Raw genomic sequence first — 18,350 nt, 5'->3', positions numbered from 1 at the left:
AGGACTCGGTCCTCCACGAGTCCACCAAACTGAAGACACGGTTCAGATCTCCAGGGACCTCGCACATGGCCTCTGAGACATGCAAGCTCCACGACACAGTACCCAGGGACAAGCAGGGAGAAGGAAGAGAAGGAAAAAGGCAAATCTTTCTCCCTGGTTCTGACCACCGGACCAGGTAGCAAGCTGTTACGTTCACAGGAGGAGGCAGAGATGTTTGCAGCAGATTTGTGGCCCATGTGGAACTCAAAGAGCCGACAACCCACCCAGATGGGGCTTCACTATGAGGCGCTCGGAAAGGTGTCCAAGAGACAGGGGTGGATGAAGGAGAATTCAGGGAGGCTGAACCTCCAAAGAAGAATCGCCTCCCTGATTCTGAATGACTCAGACTCATGTGACAAAATAAGCCATCCTGCAGCCGCACTGTGCACACGTTCCCCCGATTCCACCGAACCACACACTCCCATGTCCTATTGCTCTCCGTAAAACCGCATAAGTCTTTGGGTGAAGTACCTGCAGCACATACTCAGTTCAATGCCTAGAAGAGTGCCTGTCATGCACTCAATAAACAGGTGAATACTTCAGTGTATGCCTTGTACTCACCCAGGTAAATATTACATAAACTGTTTTCCAATATTACGTAGTTCTGGGGGCGCCTGGGTGGCGCAGTCGGTTAAGCGTCCGACTTCAGCCAGGTCACGATCTCGCGGTGCGTGAGTTCGAGCCCCGCGTCAGGCTCTGGGCTGATGGCTCAGAGCCTGAAGCCTGTTTCCGATTCTGTGTTTCCCTCTCTCTCTGCCCCTCCCCCGTTCATGCTCTGTCTCTCTCTGTCCCGAAAATAAATAAACGTTGAAAAAAAAAATTAAAAAAAAAATATTACGTAGTTCTGTGTAGTGTATAAAGACACAAACTGTCCTGTGCTTTATGTGATGGGTGATGTGATGCTGTTGTATCTATTGCCTAAAGCACGAATCTATTAGCTCAAACCACACAATAGAAGGAGCCACCCTACCCAATGGCGTCTACCCTGCTTCCAGTCGTGTCACCTCCCAACCCACTATTCACACAGTAACAGCACCAGGTTTTAAAAATTTAACATCATGTCAGTCCTTTCCCCTGAGGACACAATGACCCAAGGCCTTTCTCTGAATACCAAAATCCTTATGGGGAAGTTTCTAACACCAGCTGCCTGGTGCCTCACTAGGCTCCACTTCCGCCTCCATAGCTTAAAACAAAGGCACATTTCTCCTTGATTCTGGCCTTTGGCCCCAAAGTGAGACTGCTGGGAAAGTGTTCTGTTAGACTCAGCTCCTGATGGACCTCTCCGGAAAAGTCCTTTCCTGAACCGCAGTGCGCAAGTAAGCAATTCCTCCAAACTGCATCATTCTTTCGGATAAACTCTTTCAGATGTGCTTCCACCTCCGTCTCCGAGGAACACGGATGCCAGATCCCAGCTACCACAATGGTGCTGAGTCACAAATGGGCTCAACAAGGGTGTCTGGTTGTGTCTGTGCAGATGATGCAGGTGCACCAACCCAGAAACCCTTGTCGGGGTTGCACTGTTACAGTTGAGGGGCAAAGTGCCCCGAGCCTGCTTCAGTTTCTGGGTCTCTCTTCCTCTGCCCTTCTGTCCGTACTTTTCTCTCTCAAAAGTAAATAAACCTTACAAATTTTTTTTTTAAAAAGGCAAAACTAAGCACTCACAGAATGTGTCAGGCCATTCACCTCCTTGGCCTGCTTTGCCACATCCAGCCCGTCACTGCAATGCTTGCCCTGGGGCAAGCACCTGAAAGGGGAGGAGGGCAGCGGCGGTGGGGGGGGGGGGCCTGAGACACAACATCACTACTCAATGGATGCTGGCTGAGCGTGGGCAAACTGGATTGCCATTTTAGAACGACGGGTACTAGGCAAGGACTAGTGGGTTTCGTTTTCTCCTGTAACAAATGCTGTTGACCAAAATATTTACTATGACTTCTTTTTATTCTCCGCCCGCTCTTATACGTGTGAGTATTCTGTTAGTCAACCTATCATGAACTAGGAAAGACGATTTCAATTTTAGGCATGTTTGAAGGCATCACGGAGACAATGAGGCAGTCATAACTGGAAGAACTGAGACCCCAACAAAAGGGAAGCCCACTGAGCCAACTCTAATGTTCAGGGTCCTCTCTCTCCCTCAAGGAATTTGAGGATTCTGAATTTCTTCAGGGATTTGAGGCAATATACCACGGAGCAACAAAACAGACAGCCGAGCAGAAAGTCACAGATAACCAGCACTGTACAGCACATGGAGGCACAGAAAATGAGCCAGGCACTCGGCAAACATTGCCTGAGAAGTTGAGCCTCCCATAATCTCATTGTGATGCGGAGAAAATACCGGGGTTTTTGGACCAAGCCTCAAAGAGAGGTCTTGGAAAACACTCCAGCCCTCAAGATGGACATCCTGGAGGACTACACGGGGGTGGTGAACATTGTGAGTCCCACTCACACTGAACCTTACAAAGACTGGGGCCCAGTGACAAGTCATTCAGGCCTGACTGGGCTCAATAACCATCACAGTGTGTGTGGGATGAAAGGCTGAAGAAAAGCAAGCACAAGAAGAGCCTCTATGCCTTTCCATAATGCCAAAACAAAGTTCAAAAAAGAAAAGAGGAAAAGAAAAAGAATAAATGAAAAGAAATGAAAAAAAGAAACAAAAGAAAGAAAAGAAAAAAGAAAAGGGATGCCTGGGTGGCTCAGTAAATCATCCCACTTTGGTTCAGGTCATGAATCAGGTTTTATGGTTTGAGTCCCGTGTCAGGCTCTATGCTAACATTGAAAAGCATGGAGCCTGCTTTGGAATCTGTGTCTCCATGTGTCTCCCCCTCCCATGCTCAAGATTTGTCTCTACCTCTCTCAAAATAAATAATATTTAAAAATTATTTTAATAAGAAAGAAAAACAGAGAAAGGCACAAGGATAGCTCAGGTTACTCGTTTACGTGACCAAAAGTTGGTTTCGACTCTGGTTTGTGAGTGTGAACCCTGTGTTGGTCTCTCTACAGATAGAATGGAGCCTCTCAAGAGTCTCTACGCCCCGCCCCCCCCACCCCCGGCTTCTACCCCAACGCGTAATCTCACTCCCTTTCTGAAAATAAATAAACTTTAAAAAAAACCAGGTTTTACATCATATAGACCAAAAGAAGAAAGAACAGAAAGAGACCAAGGGGAGACACACTGACTGGAATACGGGATACAAAGGTCAATTGTCCAACAAGCATACTTGACAATTGGGAAATTTTCAGAGAATCAAAACAGATTCCAAGCCTAAAAAAATTAAGAACTCTGGGGGCATGGATGGCTCATTTTGTTAAGCATCTGACTTCAGCTCAGGTCGTGATCTTGTGATTCGGGAGTTTGAGCCCCGCTTTGTGCTCTGTGTTGAGTGCTCAAAGCCTAGCACCTGCTTCGGTATCTGTCTCGCTCTCTCTGCTCTTCCTTTGCTCACATTCTGTCTCTCCAACATAAATAAGAGTAAAAAAATATTTTTAGTAACTTTAACAACTATTTGGGCTTAATATCAGACTAGGCACAGGTGAAGAGAGCCACAGTGAACTGGAAGATAAGTAGGTAAAAATTTATCTACAACATACACAGAGAAAAAAATCAATAGAGAAACCCAAAAGACACACAAAATATGGTTAAAGGGTCCAATGAGAACCTTCAAAGTAGAGAAAACACAGAATGGGGGTTACCAGATCCCTACAAAAAGAAGAATCAAAACTTTCAAAAACTGATAAAAGAACCATGAAAATGACTCCACAAAGAATGCTTGAGGCAAAAAGATGTTAAAAATAATGAGAGGGAAAAGATACAGGCTTCCATGGGACAAGACTACCAGCTCACGTTTCCAGAAAGCAAATGAAACCAGACGATTGTAATCTAGAAAATGTTGAACGAAAATAACCACCAACCTGGAAGTCTTTACCTAACAAAAAACTTCTTCAAAGTGAAGGCAAGGTAAAGATGTTTTCCAGGAAAAACAAAAGCAAAATGAGAAAAAACCAACATAAAATAAGATTAGGAAACAACTACACACACGAACTAAAAGCAATATTAAAACACGTCGTTAAAGAAAAGAAACCTAGACTCTGACAGATATAGGAAAAATCAAGGCTTGCAGAACAACGTCCCAACAGAAAGTCTATGAGAAAAAGTCTTAACAATCATTAAAGGCACAAAACAATGACAACTACGCCAAAATCCATCTAAAACTTTAAAAGTTTACCGGAAAAAGATGAAGGGGAGTTCACTGTGGTTCAAGTGTCAAAGGAAACAGCAGGGGTGCCTGGTTAACGCGGTCAGTTGAATGTCCGACTTTGGCTCTGGTCACGATCTCACGGTTTGTGAGTTGGAACCCCGTGTCAGGCTCTGTGCTGATGACTCAGAGCCTGGAGACTGCTTCAGATTCTGTGTCTCCATTTTCTCTAGCCCCGCCCCAATTTTATTATGTCTCTCTCAAAAAACAAATAAATATTAAAACAAAGAAAAGAAAAATGAGAGGGCAGTGTCGGGGAAGCAGTGCAAGTCCTGAATAAGGCAGGAGTCAGTTTAAAATGCACCTGCCTCTAGAAATATATTCCAATTACCTACCAGATACGTGTACAATTCAAAAATCCCTATTTCTAACGGAAGGTCAGAGGCCAAAAGAACAAAGAACAGGTGGGACAAAGAAGAAACTAGTAATATGGTACAAGTAAACCAATATATCAGTCATTACACGTACTCAAATACTCCCAGCAAAAGACTGACTATCAAATTCATTAAAAGGAAACTAAACATACACTGGTCAAAAAGGTACACATTAAAACGTATGATCACTGACAGGTGGAAGTAAAAGACCGCCAAGCAAATCCTACCAAACAGAAAACTGATGTGGCCACTGAGACCCTCCAATAAAATAACCTCTATGGCAAAAAGCTCTACTAGAGACAAAGAGGAACGTTTTGCGATGAGAATTCCATCTTCCAAGAAAACAAGACTAATATATCTTGCATATAACTAATAAAGCAATCTCAAACTACAGAAAAACTGACATAGAAAATAGCCACATCCATAAGCACGAGGAGAGACTTGAAATATCTCTCAGTGTCGGACAGAACTGAAGACAACGGAAAAATCAAGAGAGCGGGATGGTGCTGTCAAAAATGCGGTAACGTACTTTATTATAAGTACATGAAATGAGGCTCCTCCAAACTGCGATGTATGGAAAGTATAAAATGCACACCACATTTTAAACACAACATGATAAAAGAGAATAAAAATCTTTCAATTTGTTTTTTCTCACAGTGGCTAAACACTGTGATATGACTGTTAGTAATATTAAACTCATTCTCGTCTATTACTTGATTTAAAGTGGTTACTAAAATCGGAATTCTGTCATTAACAAACTTCATCTAACTTATAATTATAGAAATACTGCATATCTTACCAATACATATTTTTTTCACGTGACCAAAGAACAGTTCATGAAAACTCATATATGCTAGGGCATTAGGAAAGTCATCTCATCTCAAAGGACTGAAATACTGCAGGGAATATTTAGGGCTTGTATTAAATGAAGAGTTCATTTTCCCCCAAAATTCACCACTCCCAAAGTGATGGTGTGAAGACAAGGAGACTTCCGGTGATGACCAGTCATGGGCGGCTGAGAGAGCACTGTCACCCTTGCCACCACATGAGGACAGGGAGAAGCAGGCTGTCGATGAACCAGGAAGCTGACTCTCACCTGACCCTGAATCTGTAGACGCCTTGATCTTGACAACTTCCCAGTCTCCTCAACTATAGGAAAGAAGCTTTTGTTGCTTATTAGGCAGCCAGTCTATGGTATTTTGTTACAACCACCCCAAAACACTGGGACAGATAACTTCATGGAATTAAGCTAGAAATCTGCGCAAAGAGAACGAGAAAATCCCCGAAATATCAAGATGTGTTATACTCCTAAAAATTGTGATGAATTAAGAAAAAGATGCCACAATGAACGTTAGAAAACAGTTTCACATAAAGATAAACATTTGCCTTATCAAAACTTGTGAGATCAGTAAACTTGTGCTTAAGGAAAACTCATAGCTTTAGAATACATATATCATAGGGATAGCTCAGTCCCTCAGCAACCAACTATTGATTTTAGCTCAGGGCATCATCCCATGGTCACAAGTTCGAGCCCCGAGCAAGGTTCTGCCCTGAGTGAGGAGCCTCCTTGAGACTCTCTCTCTGTCTCTCTCTCTTTCCCTCTGCCCCTCTGCCCTGCTCATGCTCTCATTCTAAAATGAATCAACACACCATTAAGCAAATACAATACACATACTGGAAAAGAACAAAGGCTAAAAATCAAATGAAGGATTTCGTTCTAGAACTACAAGAAAGGACAGCAATCACCATGTAGATGGAACAATAAAAGGCAGAAATCAATGCCACAGAAAAAAATAGTAGATGGCAATCAAAAAAGCCAAAGTTGGTTGTCTGAGAAAGGGACAAAGCACATTTTACCACTATCAAGGATTACTAAAGCAAATATTACAACGGATGCTGCAGATAGGAAGGATATTATAAGCCAGTTTGCACTTATTTCTTGGTAAGGTTGGGTGGTCTGAGCAAATTCTTCGAAAGCAAAATGCCTTATCTAGACAATAGAAGATATGGGAAATCAGAAAAATCTTGTTTCCACTTAAAAAAGCAATCTACAATGAAATCTCTTCTCTCAAGGAAAACCTAACACCAGCAGGTTTGCCTATCACTTTTTCCCAAAAGTAAAGAACACACACAAAAAAATCTGGGAAAACAAGAGTGTTTTAGGAGGCAAGCACGACCTTAACCTCAAACCCCAGGAAAGACAGCACAATTGGGTGCAAGTGAACACCCACTACTCTCTAATACAGATGCAAGAATCCGAAGCACAATAGTTACAAATGGAATCAAGTGAAAAGAGAATACATAGACAACAGGTTCGGATTATTCTAGAAGGTCAAGAGTTGTTTTACATTAAGCCAATACATTAAAAAGAAAATGTCTTTTCGCAAAAGATGCACAAAACACATTTCAGAAAATTTAGTCTATTTCACTGATGATTTTTAAATCTTAGAAAATTAAAAATAGAGGAGAATTTTCAAATTTGGATACAACACTCTACCAGTAACGCCACAGGTGTCATATGTAGTGGTAAAATACTGAAATCTTTGGGGTTCCTGAGTGGCCTATAGTTGGTTAAGCTTCCGACTCTTGATTCAGCTCAGGCCATGATCTCACGGTTAATGGGTTGGAGCCCTGCATCAGACTCTCAGGTGACAATGCAGACTCTTCTTGGGAATCCTGTTTTCCCCTCTCACTCTCCTTCCCATGCGTGTGCTCTAAATAAATAAATAAATAAAGTTTGGAAAATATATACAAAATAAAGAAAACCTTCTCTCTAATATCTGGAAGAAGACAAGGAAACATACTCTCACCACTTCCATTCAACACTGTACTGGAGGCCCTAACCAGTTCAAGGCAAGAAAAATGAAAATGGTCATACTACTGGAAAGAAACAAAAGAAACTTACAAAAGGCACCATTGGGGGAATGAAAGGCAGACATACACAAGAATATGAAAAATTCTGCCATTCACAGATATATTCCACACTCATAGAAAGACCTCTTCTGAATCAAAAACAAAAAAACACAAATCGCACAAAACAATCACAAAGTGGCTTGCAAAACGCAAATATTTGACAAAAGAAACATGAAGTGGCCTAGAAGCACTCAGGGGCGGGTCCCACGGGAGCAGCACGAATACTCCACACCTCCCAACACCTGAGCCCCAGCAAACAGGAAACACAAGAGAAGCCGCAATAGCAGGCATGAGCCACCGGGGAGCTCCCGCACTCTGTTCCTCGTGGGGAAAAGACACATGTGCCACCATTCAGGCCCTGCGCCTCCAAGGCAACCCAATACGATGCATGTGGATCTGCAGCAGCCTCTGCACAAACTGGAGCACCCACAGGAGAAAGAATAAACCGTGCTGTGAACACTCACTGGGCCTTTGACAGCAGGGGAGGACCAGCAGAGCCACACAAGGAAAGCAGGTGCATTGTGCACACACAACCCTCAAGGGTTAGCTCAACATGAAGCGAAGAACAAGCCAAAGCAATCGCTGGTGAAAGTCAAGACCGTAGTTACCTTTGGGGGACGTTCGGTGGGAGTCAGTAGGAGGTAGGAAGCACGGTAAGGTTGCATTTCGTCATCCAGGTGGTGGTTCCAAGACTGTGATCGCTGTGAAAACTATGGAAGATCAGCTGAAAGTAGTGGCCTAGGATGTTCCAAACGTCCACCGCGTGCCACACAACTAGGCCTCTCTGTGGGGGCAGCTAACCCCCAAGAGAAGCAAGGAAGCCCCACCCATCTGAGTGCGGAATCAGGAAAGAGCATCCAGAGGCCAGCAGAACTACGGCCACACCCTACTCGCCTCCAGCTGTTCATCTGGGGGCCTCCACATCGCCTTCCTAAACATAATTGGCCACAAGACACTGAATGCAGAAGCAACTGGAAGATCTTGCACTAAGCCAATGCCAATGCCATGCTACTACACAGTGTTGTTCTAAAAATGTACGTATTTATTCCATGAAAAGTATGACTACATTAATATGTACTAATTTATTGTCTTTACGTGAATTCATCACATCTGAAATGTTTGGAGTTGGTTTGGCGTCCTTAATGTTTATTTTTGAGAGAGACACAGGGCACGTGAAGGGGAGGGGCAAGAGGGAGAGGGCCACAGAAAATCTGAGACAAGTCCAGGCTGGGAGCTGTCAGCACAGAGCCCCACATGGGGCTCTGAACCATCAACTGTGAGATCACCACCTGAGCCAGAGTCGGACCCTTAAAATAGCCACCCAGGCGTCCGCTTCAATTCTTGGTTTAACCTCACCACAGTAGAGATCCAGAGACACAACCCTCACTCACGAAGGCTCTCTGGGGCCCTCAATAATCCCCTGATGTCCAAGTGTCCCGACACCACCGAGTCTGAGAAACACTGACCCAGGGAACAAAGGGCACTCTCCCCTTCTCGTCAACTTCACAATTTCTATAGGGTTTCCCCAGCTCAGAAAATTCTCTAGGGCCTGGCCCACAGGACGCAAGGGCCTAAGGCGGCCTTTGTTCGTGGCAGCCGCCTCGGGGGACAGGACATGTGCAGCCTGTGCGAGGCCAAGTAACAGACAAGGCAGGACGGTCTCCGACAGCCTCGGCTTGGGCGGGCAGCACGCTCCTCACACCACAATAGCGGCTGAGGCAGGCACCGGGAGAACCTCCCAGAAGCAGCCTCCTGCAGTGAGAAGGGCCCTGACGGTCCGCCAAGCACCCCACACACCGAACCTGCCGCCAAAAAGCAGCCACCACGACTGATGGGCGCTTGTGGGCGTCCACATGGACAGTCCGTACTTTCTCCCGACGGTGGCCAAATGCTGTCCCAGCATGAGCAAAACCAGGGCGCCCTGAGCCACCCGGCTTCTCATGGCTGGCACTGTGACCCCTGCGGGAGTCCGTGTGTCGAGGTGTTCTGCAGAACTCACCTGACTCGATGGGGACGTCTTCTGAGAAGCAGGGGCTCCAAGGTGACATCCTCATAGTTGGAAGTTATCTAGCAAGAGAGAAGAGGGACGTTCAGGGAGCACCTCTCTCGCCTTCCTCATCCTTCAGGAGACTTCGCGAGCCTTCCTACTGCCTTCAGGAACCCACTCTCCTCCCGTCCACCTCTCCGCCTGGCAAGTGCGCTGTGGGGCCAGCACTGAGAGAAACAGCTGCCTCAGGGCAGGAAGACCATCCAGTGGTACGCTGCAACAGCGGAGACTCATCAACACGCACCCACCCGGACGCACTCGGGTACAACGTCAGAAGAGAACCCGATCTCAGCTGCGCACCTTGGGCGATTGACACACGTCAGCAAAGGTTTGGGGTTCTAACAAAGGCCTCGCCTCAGAGGGCTGTGCGAATACCTGCTCCTGGGAGAGACTCTGCAGCAGTGAGGGCAGGAATATGTGTGACATATCTGGAGCGTCCTCTCACGTTTGCTAAAACTGCTCTAAAAAACTAGCCAAGAAGCCAAACACCCCCCGCCCCCAAGATATGCATGGGCGGGTTTCCGTGCAATCTTAACCCACATATGTGCTCTTTCCAAGCCTCTCCCCCACCCCCCTCCTTGGCCACCGAGAGGGGTTCCAGAGCATATACGAGCCCCGAAGCTACTGATCGGCAAGGTTCGGGACACCCTGGGCTACGTTGGAGCCTCATTGTCCTGATTGTCCATTTTTCCCAAGGCGCGAGACCCCCCCCCCCGCCACCCCTTGTCGCTTTTGGAAGACAAACTGTGTCCCAGCAAAACAGCAGTGCTGACTGCCCACACAGAGGCACACTCTGACCCATGTGAAGGGGCATCTCAGTGTGGATTTTAATTGTAGTCCTCTGATGAAGAGTGACTTTGAGCATCTTTTCTTTTTTCTTGTATTCAATATAATTTATTGTCAAATTGGTTTCCATTCAACACCCAGGGCTCATCCCCACAGGTCCTCTCCTCAATGGCCATCACCCGCTTTCCCCTCTCCCCCACCCCCCATCAAGCCTCAGCTTTTTCCAGTATTTAAGAGTTTCTTACGGTAAGCTTCCTTCCCTCTCTGTAAATTTTTCCCCCTTTCCCCTCCCCCCTGGTCTAAGTTTCTCAGCATCCAAATATGAATGAAAACATATGGTATTTGTCTTTCTGTCTTATTTCACTTGGCAGAACACCATCCAGTTCCATCCACTTTGCTACACATGGCCAGATTTCATTTTTATTGCCACTTAGTATTCAATTATGTATGTAAACGACCATTTCTTTACCCATTCATCAGTTGATGGATATTTAGGCTCTTTCCATCATTTGTCTACTGTTGAAAATGCTGCTATAAACATTGGTGTACGAGTCCCCTATGCACCAGCACTCCTGAATCCCCTGTATTCTAGCAGTGCTTTTGCTGAGTCATAGGGTACATCTCTTTTTAATTTGGTGAGGAATCTCCGCATTGTTTTCCAGAGAACTATCACCAGTTTTCCTTCCCACCAACAATGCAAGAGGTTTCTTGTATCTCCCCATCCTCTTCAGCATCTATAGTATCCTGATTTGTTCATTTCCCCCAGTCTGACTGATGTGAAGTGCAATCTCAGTGTGGTTTTGATTTGTATTTCCGTGAAGATTACTGGCGTTGAGAGCAAGATGAGGAGCATCTTGTCAGGTGTCTCTTGGCGATCTGTAGGTCTTCTTTAGAAGAGTACCCATTCATATCTTCTGCCCAAATCATGAATGGATTGTTTTCAGATGTGAAGTTTGGTGAGTTCTTTATAGGTTTTTGGATAGTAGCTCTTGTCTGATAAGTCATTTGCAAATATACCCATTTCATCTGTTGCCTTTTTTTTTTTTATTGTTTCCTTTGGAGTGCAGAAGGTTTTCATCTTTATGAGGTCCCTATAGTCCATTTTTGCTTTTAATTTTCTTGCCTTTGGAGATGTGTCATGTAAGAGAGAGTCTGTCCTTTCTCTTCTAGAGTTTTTACGGATTCCTGTCTCACAGTCAGGTTTTTATCCTTTTTAAGTTTTTGAGGTATCTCTAAGAAATTGGTCTAGCTTCTTTTTTCTACGTGTTGTTTCCAGTTCTCCCATGTGTTAAAGAGTCTGTTTTTTCCCATTGGAGACTCTTTCCTGATTTGTGGAAGATTAGTGAGCCATATATTTTTGGGTCTGATTCTGGGTTCTGTATTCTATTCCATTGACCTATGTGTCTGTGCCCATACCGTACTGTCTTCATTACAGTTTTGTAGCAGAAGCTAAATTCTGAGATTGTGATGCATCGTACTTTGGTTTTAGACTTCAATATTACTTTGGCTATTCGGGGTCTTTTGTGGTTCCATATAAATGTTAGGATTGTTTGTTCTAGCTTTGAAAATAATGCTGGCACAATTTTGATGGGGATTGCATTGAATATGCCGATTGCTTTGGGTAGTATCGACATTTTAACAATATTTCTTCTTCTAATCCAAGAACATGGAAGGTTTTCCCATTTCTTTGTGTCTTCTTCAATTTCCTTCATAACCATTCTATAGTTTTCAGCATACAGATCTTTTATATCTTTGGATAGGTACCTTTGTTATTTAGATTATTTATACGTATTTTATGGTTCTGGCGCAATTGTGAATGTGATCATTTTCTTGATATCCCTTTCTGTTTTTTCATTATTCGTGTATGAAAATGCAACGGGTTTCTGTACATTGATTTATACCCTGCGACTTTGCTGAATTCATGTTTCAGTTCTAGGAGATTTTTGGTGCTGTCTGTAAGGTTTTCCGTGTAGAGTATCATGTGGTCTGTGAAGAGTGAAAGTTCGACTTCATCTTTGCCATTTTGATGCCATTTATTTCATTTTGTTGTATGCTTTCTGGTTCCGGGAATTCCAAAACTACGTTCAACAACAGTGGTGAGAGTTGACATCTCTGTCATGTTCCTGATCTCAGGGGGAAAACTTTCATTTTTTCCCCCAGGAGGATACTAGCTGTGGGCTTGTATCATAAATGGCTTTTATCATGTGTACGTATGTATGTTCCTTCTATTCCAACTTTCGTGAAGGTGTTTATTAAGAAAGTATGCTGTGTTTTGTCAAATGCATTTTCTGCCTGTATTGCCAGAATCATGTGGTTCTTGTTCTTTTAGTAATGTGATATATCATATTGATTGATTTGCAAATATTGAACCAGCCTTATAGCCCAGGAAGGAATTCCATTTGACCATGGTGAATAATTCTTTTCGTATGCTGTGTGTTTGATTTGCCAGTATCTCCTTGAGAATTTTTGCATCCTCGTTCATCAGGCATATTGTCCTGTAGTCTTTTTTTTTTTTTCTTGGTCTCTGGTTTGGGAGTCAAAGCAAAGCTGGCTTCGTAGAATGAGTCTGGAAGTTTTCCTTCCATTTCTATTCTTTAGAACAGATTGAGTAGGATAGGTATTAACTCTGCTTTAGATATCTGGTGGTGTTCCCCAGGGAACCATGTGGTCCAGAAAATGAGATAAAATGACTGGGACAACTCCCTGGCAAGATGATCGTCCCAGGAATAAGATACAGATAGACAAGAAACACAAAAGGGTGGGGCAAAGGAAAGCTTCCGTCGTCTACAGTGGGAGCCAAAAGGCAAGATGCCCGAGTTCTTACTTCAGAAAGAGAGGCAAAGCTTCTGGAGTTCACTCTTTTCCCTTGCCATCCTGTCAGGGGATAGAGACGACAGTGATTCCAAGGTAACAGGCTTGTGTTGCAGGCGAATGCTCAAATGTTTGGAACAGGGCTGGGGTGCAGAATTTCTTGAAAGGTCTCTGTGCTAAGCAGGTCCTCGAGAATGCTGACCATGGTGAACCAACTGCTCTTCAGAATGAAATCATCTTTAATGGCCAGGGAGGGAAACAAGTTGGCTAGCCATCATTTCTTATACCAGCCAACCAAACACCATGAACTCTCACGAAGGCAATCCTTCCTTGGGATCTCAGAAACTGGTTGCTCTTGGTTAGCACAGACCAGATTCAGAGCTCGTTAGGAGTGGCCGGCACACACTATGTGGTGGACAGCCTCATTGTCCTTGCCTGAGACCCAATACAGGGTTATCCGTATGGTCAGGATAATCAGAATGGCTAGAAACAGGGCAAAAGTGTTTCAGTTCAGCAAATTATGGAATCAAGCTGAGATGGAAATGTCTACCTCCGTATCTTATCCCAGAAGAGAGGATAGCTCCCTCCCAATATCGGTGACCCTGACTCCACATAGGCATTCCTGCTGGGCAATTTGAAATGCCCTGGGCTTACCTTTGTCCACAGAGTACAGAAAGGCAATGGTTGAGGGATCCTGTGGCCGAAGGGATCCCGCAGTGACAGGCATATAGCCTGACACCCCAGTTAAAAGTAGAGTAAATGGCCCTGAGACACTGTCCCTGGGTGGACACCAGGGAGAACTTTGTTGGAAAAGAGCAACAGGATGGAGGCTACAGAGAAGACCAAAATTCTTTCTTAACACGAGAGAATGCGATAGAGCAATGAAGCAACGAACGAGCACGGTATCCTGACAGAATGGTTGCCTCAGGAGTAAAAACCATGTATGGGCTAGTACCAAGGGAGACTTCCTGCACTGTGTCTTCAGACAAGGGTGGAAATTTTCTGGCATTGTCTTTTGTTGCCCTGTCCTTTGAAGCCAGTAGTGACAACTAGTTACCAGATTAGTTAGCTTGTGGCTAACCCTCAGGTATTTGAAGAGTGGCTCTGCTGTACTAGTGCTTTAGTGGGCCGTGTCTGGCATGTGGCACCTCCTGAAGAATATTGCCAATGCTCTGCATGGTGAAGGCATCTGTAGCCGCCTGTGGTTGGGGTTCTGTTGTCGAACTGATGAAGAATGGGGGTGATGGTGGGCGTGGTCCAGAGCCCAAGACCAAGAAAGATTTCCTGAAGACATCTTTCATACAAAGAAGGTGATTTTATTAAATGATGGGGACAGAACCCACATGCAGGAAGAACTGCACTGGGGTCCTGAAAGATAACATTATTACACACCATCAGGTTGGCAGGGCATCAGGGATAGAGTCTCTAAGCAGTGTTGGAAGCAAGTTTTCAGCACCTTGAGGGGCTAGGTGTTGCTAGGGAAATGCCACTGAATAAAACCCAAGTCATGAGATGCATTGAATGTATATCGGGGGTGCTTAAGCTTGGAGTAAGACTGCCAGCATATATCTTGGGGCATTTGAATTAAAAGTTGACTTGCAGGGCCCTCGTTGTTGGGATAATGTTACGCTAAGGTTGTCTTTTGACCCTAGCAAAGTGTCATCACCATGATTGAGGAGCTGAGCTTCTAGGAGGTCACTCTGCCCATTTCAGGGACTTGTCAGTGGGCTATAGGCAGTAAGGGAATTTCATTTTCATTTGCTGTATCACACATTACCATGGCAAGTTCTTAAGCCCCTTGTCTCTCTACTTGGGTTGTCAAGAGTGTCCAAGGAAAACAATAATATCCCCCCCCCGGGGGGCGGGGGGGGGGAAGAAGGACTAGGTTGTGTTTATCCCTCAGTCTGCCTCATCATATCCTCACTGAATAACGTCAACCCTGAAACCTTGAAGATTGATGAAGGTAGAAGGTTTCATCTTCTGTAGCTTCGTTTTGCTGAGTAGAGGCGTAAAGTCGTCCTAACCTATATGGGCCCTTATTGGTTTCTTAAGCAACATATAAAAGAATTACAAAAGGCAGCGGCAGCTGAATCCAAGTTCGGCCTTCTTGAGTAGAAAGTCTCATCGTTTGGCAAGTAATTGTAGTGATGGGGTCGGCACCAGGCAGAGAGGCATGGGAGAACCCTGCAAAGCGTAGTTAGAAAAACAAGAGAGAAGCCCAAAGTCCTTTGGTAGTTGACAAACATGCTCAAGTCCAGGAGTGTAGCCAGTCACTAAAGGAAAGAGAGGCATTGTTTAAAGCACAAATTTAAGTATGCATGCCAGTCAGAAATCCAGAATTCTCTGGGTGGTAATCTAGAATGTATACACAGCATTTTGTCAGAGCAGATTCCAAACCCCGTGTCTACCAGTGCTGCCAGTGAGGTTTTTAGCTGTGAGGTTTGAAGCATCCTCAGATGGAAGTGAGAACAGGCAGCAGGAATCCGATTGGTCTTTCCAGTTGGGAACTCAAATGTCTGCCATGATCCTTTGATTGGCCCATCGTAAGAAGGACCTGTTAGTATGAATTGAGAAAGGAAAGTGAAAAAGGTGCGACCATCCTAACAGAGGTTTGAGATCTCGTACAGGTTCCTCGGAAAAAGAAGGCACATTCCTTTGCCCACTGACTTCCTGTAAAGTGGGTAGAGGTTTTATTTCGATACGGGAACCCATGAAGATTGCCCCTCTAAATGACTGCAGTAGGAAGACATAATATGATGTAGTAAGGGCTTTTTATTTCAGTTAAATCCCCTGTTGCATGAGATTTTCCATCCTTTGAATAAACCAGGTCTTGGGGGTTTATATGGGGTGGGTTTCGAGTAACTGTCAGATCAGGTGGAGGGAGGACATGGTTTGCATACTTAGAGATTTACAAATTAACTCAGCTACCAGTGAATACTAGAGCACTGTCCATTGATAGGTAGACAGTGAGAAAGAACTTTGCATACAGTTGTTGGGGAAACGCATCCCATTTTCAAGCTGTTTAAAGATTATACCCAGGGTGGGTCTTATTACTATGCCCACAGAACAAGGTTGTCCATGCCTGTGGTATTGTGATAGGATCTCTCGAGGTTACCTCACGTCTAGTTTAGGCAAACCTTTAAAGACACCTAGGATTTAACATCTGTAAGTGCCCACTGCTGAAATGTAGATTTTCTCTCTAAAAACCCTCATTGCCCAAGATAGCCAAATCCAGACTAGTTCATTTGCAAAACAACACCACTCTTGAAAAACTTGGCCTCATTTATTTCCATAAGCTCTGCAAGAAGAGTCATTGATCCTAAGGATCTTTGAAAGTGTATTTTGCTTGAATCCCTTCTAAGGAAACTCCAGGCTGAATTATTGTAGCCTATCCAGGCCAGAAAGATTTCAAATTCCTGTATTTCTTCTGAAAGTGGTTTTATTGTGAGTTTCCTACAAGATGAAAAAGGTTTTGTGAGAGAACAATACCACGTGTTAAAGTCTCAGAAATGGACAGTGTTAAAGATCTGATGAGACTTCAGGATGAAGCAACTGACAAGGGCATTCGGTTCTTTCTGTGGCACATAACACTGTGATACAAAGAATATCAGGAGAGGACCCTAGAGCAGAACAAATTAACTTGAGCATTGCATGTCTTTGAGCAGTTACAGCATTGACCCAAGCAACAGAACCTAAGGTTTACCATTGACAACGCTTCTCCAAGCAAATTAGCATACATGCCACATAAAAAGGTCTAATTGGTCAAAAATACTTCGTTTACAATTGAAATCCTGGGAAAGTTTGTTCAAGCCTTAGGAAGTGATAGAGCACATTCTAGATAGAATTACAGATCATTACCCATGTGAAACTTTAAATTATTGGGGCACTGGGGTGGCTCTGTTTGTTAAACGTCTGACTGCAGCTCGGGTCATAATCTCGTGATTTGTAAAATCCAGCCTCGCGTCTCACTCTGTCACTGACAGCTTGGAGCCTGGAGCCTGCTTCAGATTCTGTGTCTCCCTATCTGCCCCTTCCCTGCTCATGTTCTGTCTCTCTGTGTTTCAAAAATAAATGATAAAAAGGAAAACTTTAAGTTGATACTTAACCGAGATGGCAAGACGACATTCCAAAGGCAAATATGGAACAATTTTATAGCTGTCAGCAAAACCTAACTCCTTTACCATTTAGAAGTTTTCACTTTAAGTCATCAGACTTGACAAAGAACACATCTAAAGCTTTGGTTTTCCTGGCATACAAAAGAGAAAGAAAAAAAAACACCACAAAACAAAACTTTGCTTACATTTTCTTATGAAGAGCAGATCAACAATCCAAGAAAACTTTGTCTTTCCAAAACAGAAGAAAACAGGATTTTAAACTTATATCAGTGTAGTCGTAAAATCCATAAACGGCTTAGTCCATCTTTACCACCCGTAAATTTCCTTTCCAAAGATTTGCCTTCATGAACCTGCTACAACTTTCCTTTGCCTTCAGGTTTTGTCCCAAGTCATTTCTCTCCAAACAACCCTTTTGAGTTAACACAAATTTACTTTTACCCTCAACAAAAAGTGTATTGCCATTCTTTGTATCTTTCTTACATACCTCCTATTTTCCAACATACAAAGCTTCTTTCCTTATTTCCATGAGTCTTAAGTACACTTAGCAGAATTTGAACTTTTAGAACCTTAGTCGCCAATGAAAACTTAGTAAGCAGTTGAGAACTGTTTGCACCAGAATTCTTTAGATGGCTAATTCATGAGTCAGTTAAGCACAAAGCATGTTTTCAAACAGGCCCAAATAGCCTTAGTTCCTATGCATTAAGGAGTTCCTCTGCATAAGTTCCTGTGCATTAAAAGCACAGGGGCGACTGGGTGACTCAGTCTTTAAGTGTCTGACTGCGGCTCGGGTCACGATCTAGCCGTTCATGGGTTCAAGCCCCACGTCGGGCTCTGTGTTGACTGCTCAGAGCCTGGATACTGCTTCGGTTTTGTGTCTCCCGCTCACTCTGCCGCTCCCCCACTCACATTCTGTCCCTCTGTCTCTTCAGAAAGGATAAACATAAAAAGTAGAAAAGGAAGAAGTTAAAAGACCACCTGTATGTCCAATAATGAAAGCTTTCTCCTGCATTCTCTT

At 44.1% G+C, this 18,350-nt stretch overlaps 1 long non-coding RNA gene across 1 annotated transcript in view; it reads right to left on the bottom strand.

The window, feature by feature from the left end:
* LOC123576531 overlaps positions 1–17,663 on the bottom strand; it is a 28,163-nt gene extending 10,500 nt beyond the window's left edge. Inside the window, exons 1-2 of the long non-coding RNA XR_006701473.1 lie at positions 17,521–17,663; positions 8,185–8,277 (exon numbers count right to left, since the gene is read on the bottom strand). This is a non-coding gene — a long non-coding RNA (uncharacterized LOC123576531). The remainder of the gene's footprint in view (positions 1–8,184; positions 8,278–17,520) is intronic.
* Between the last annotated feature and the right edge of the window lie 687 nt (positions 17,664–18,350).

The sequence above is a fragment of the Leopardus geoffroyi genome, chromosome D2 (genome assembly GCF_018350155.1).
Source record: "Leopardus geoffroyi isolate Oge1 chromosome D2, O.geoffroyi_Oge1_pat1.0, whole genome shotgun sequence".
NCBI lineage: Eukaryota > Metazoa > Chordata > Mammalia > Carnivora > Felidae > Leopardus > Leopardus geoffroyi.
The sequence above is the reverse complement of the archived record's forward strand: the minus strand, read 5'-3'. Positions and strand labels throughout refer to the sequence as shown.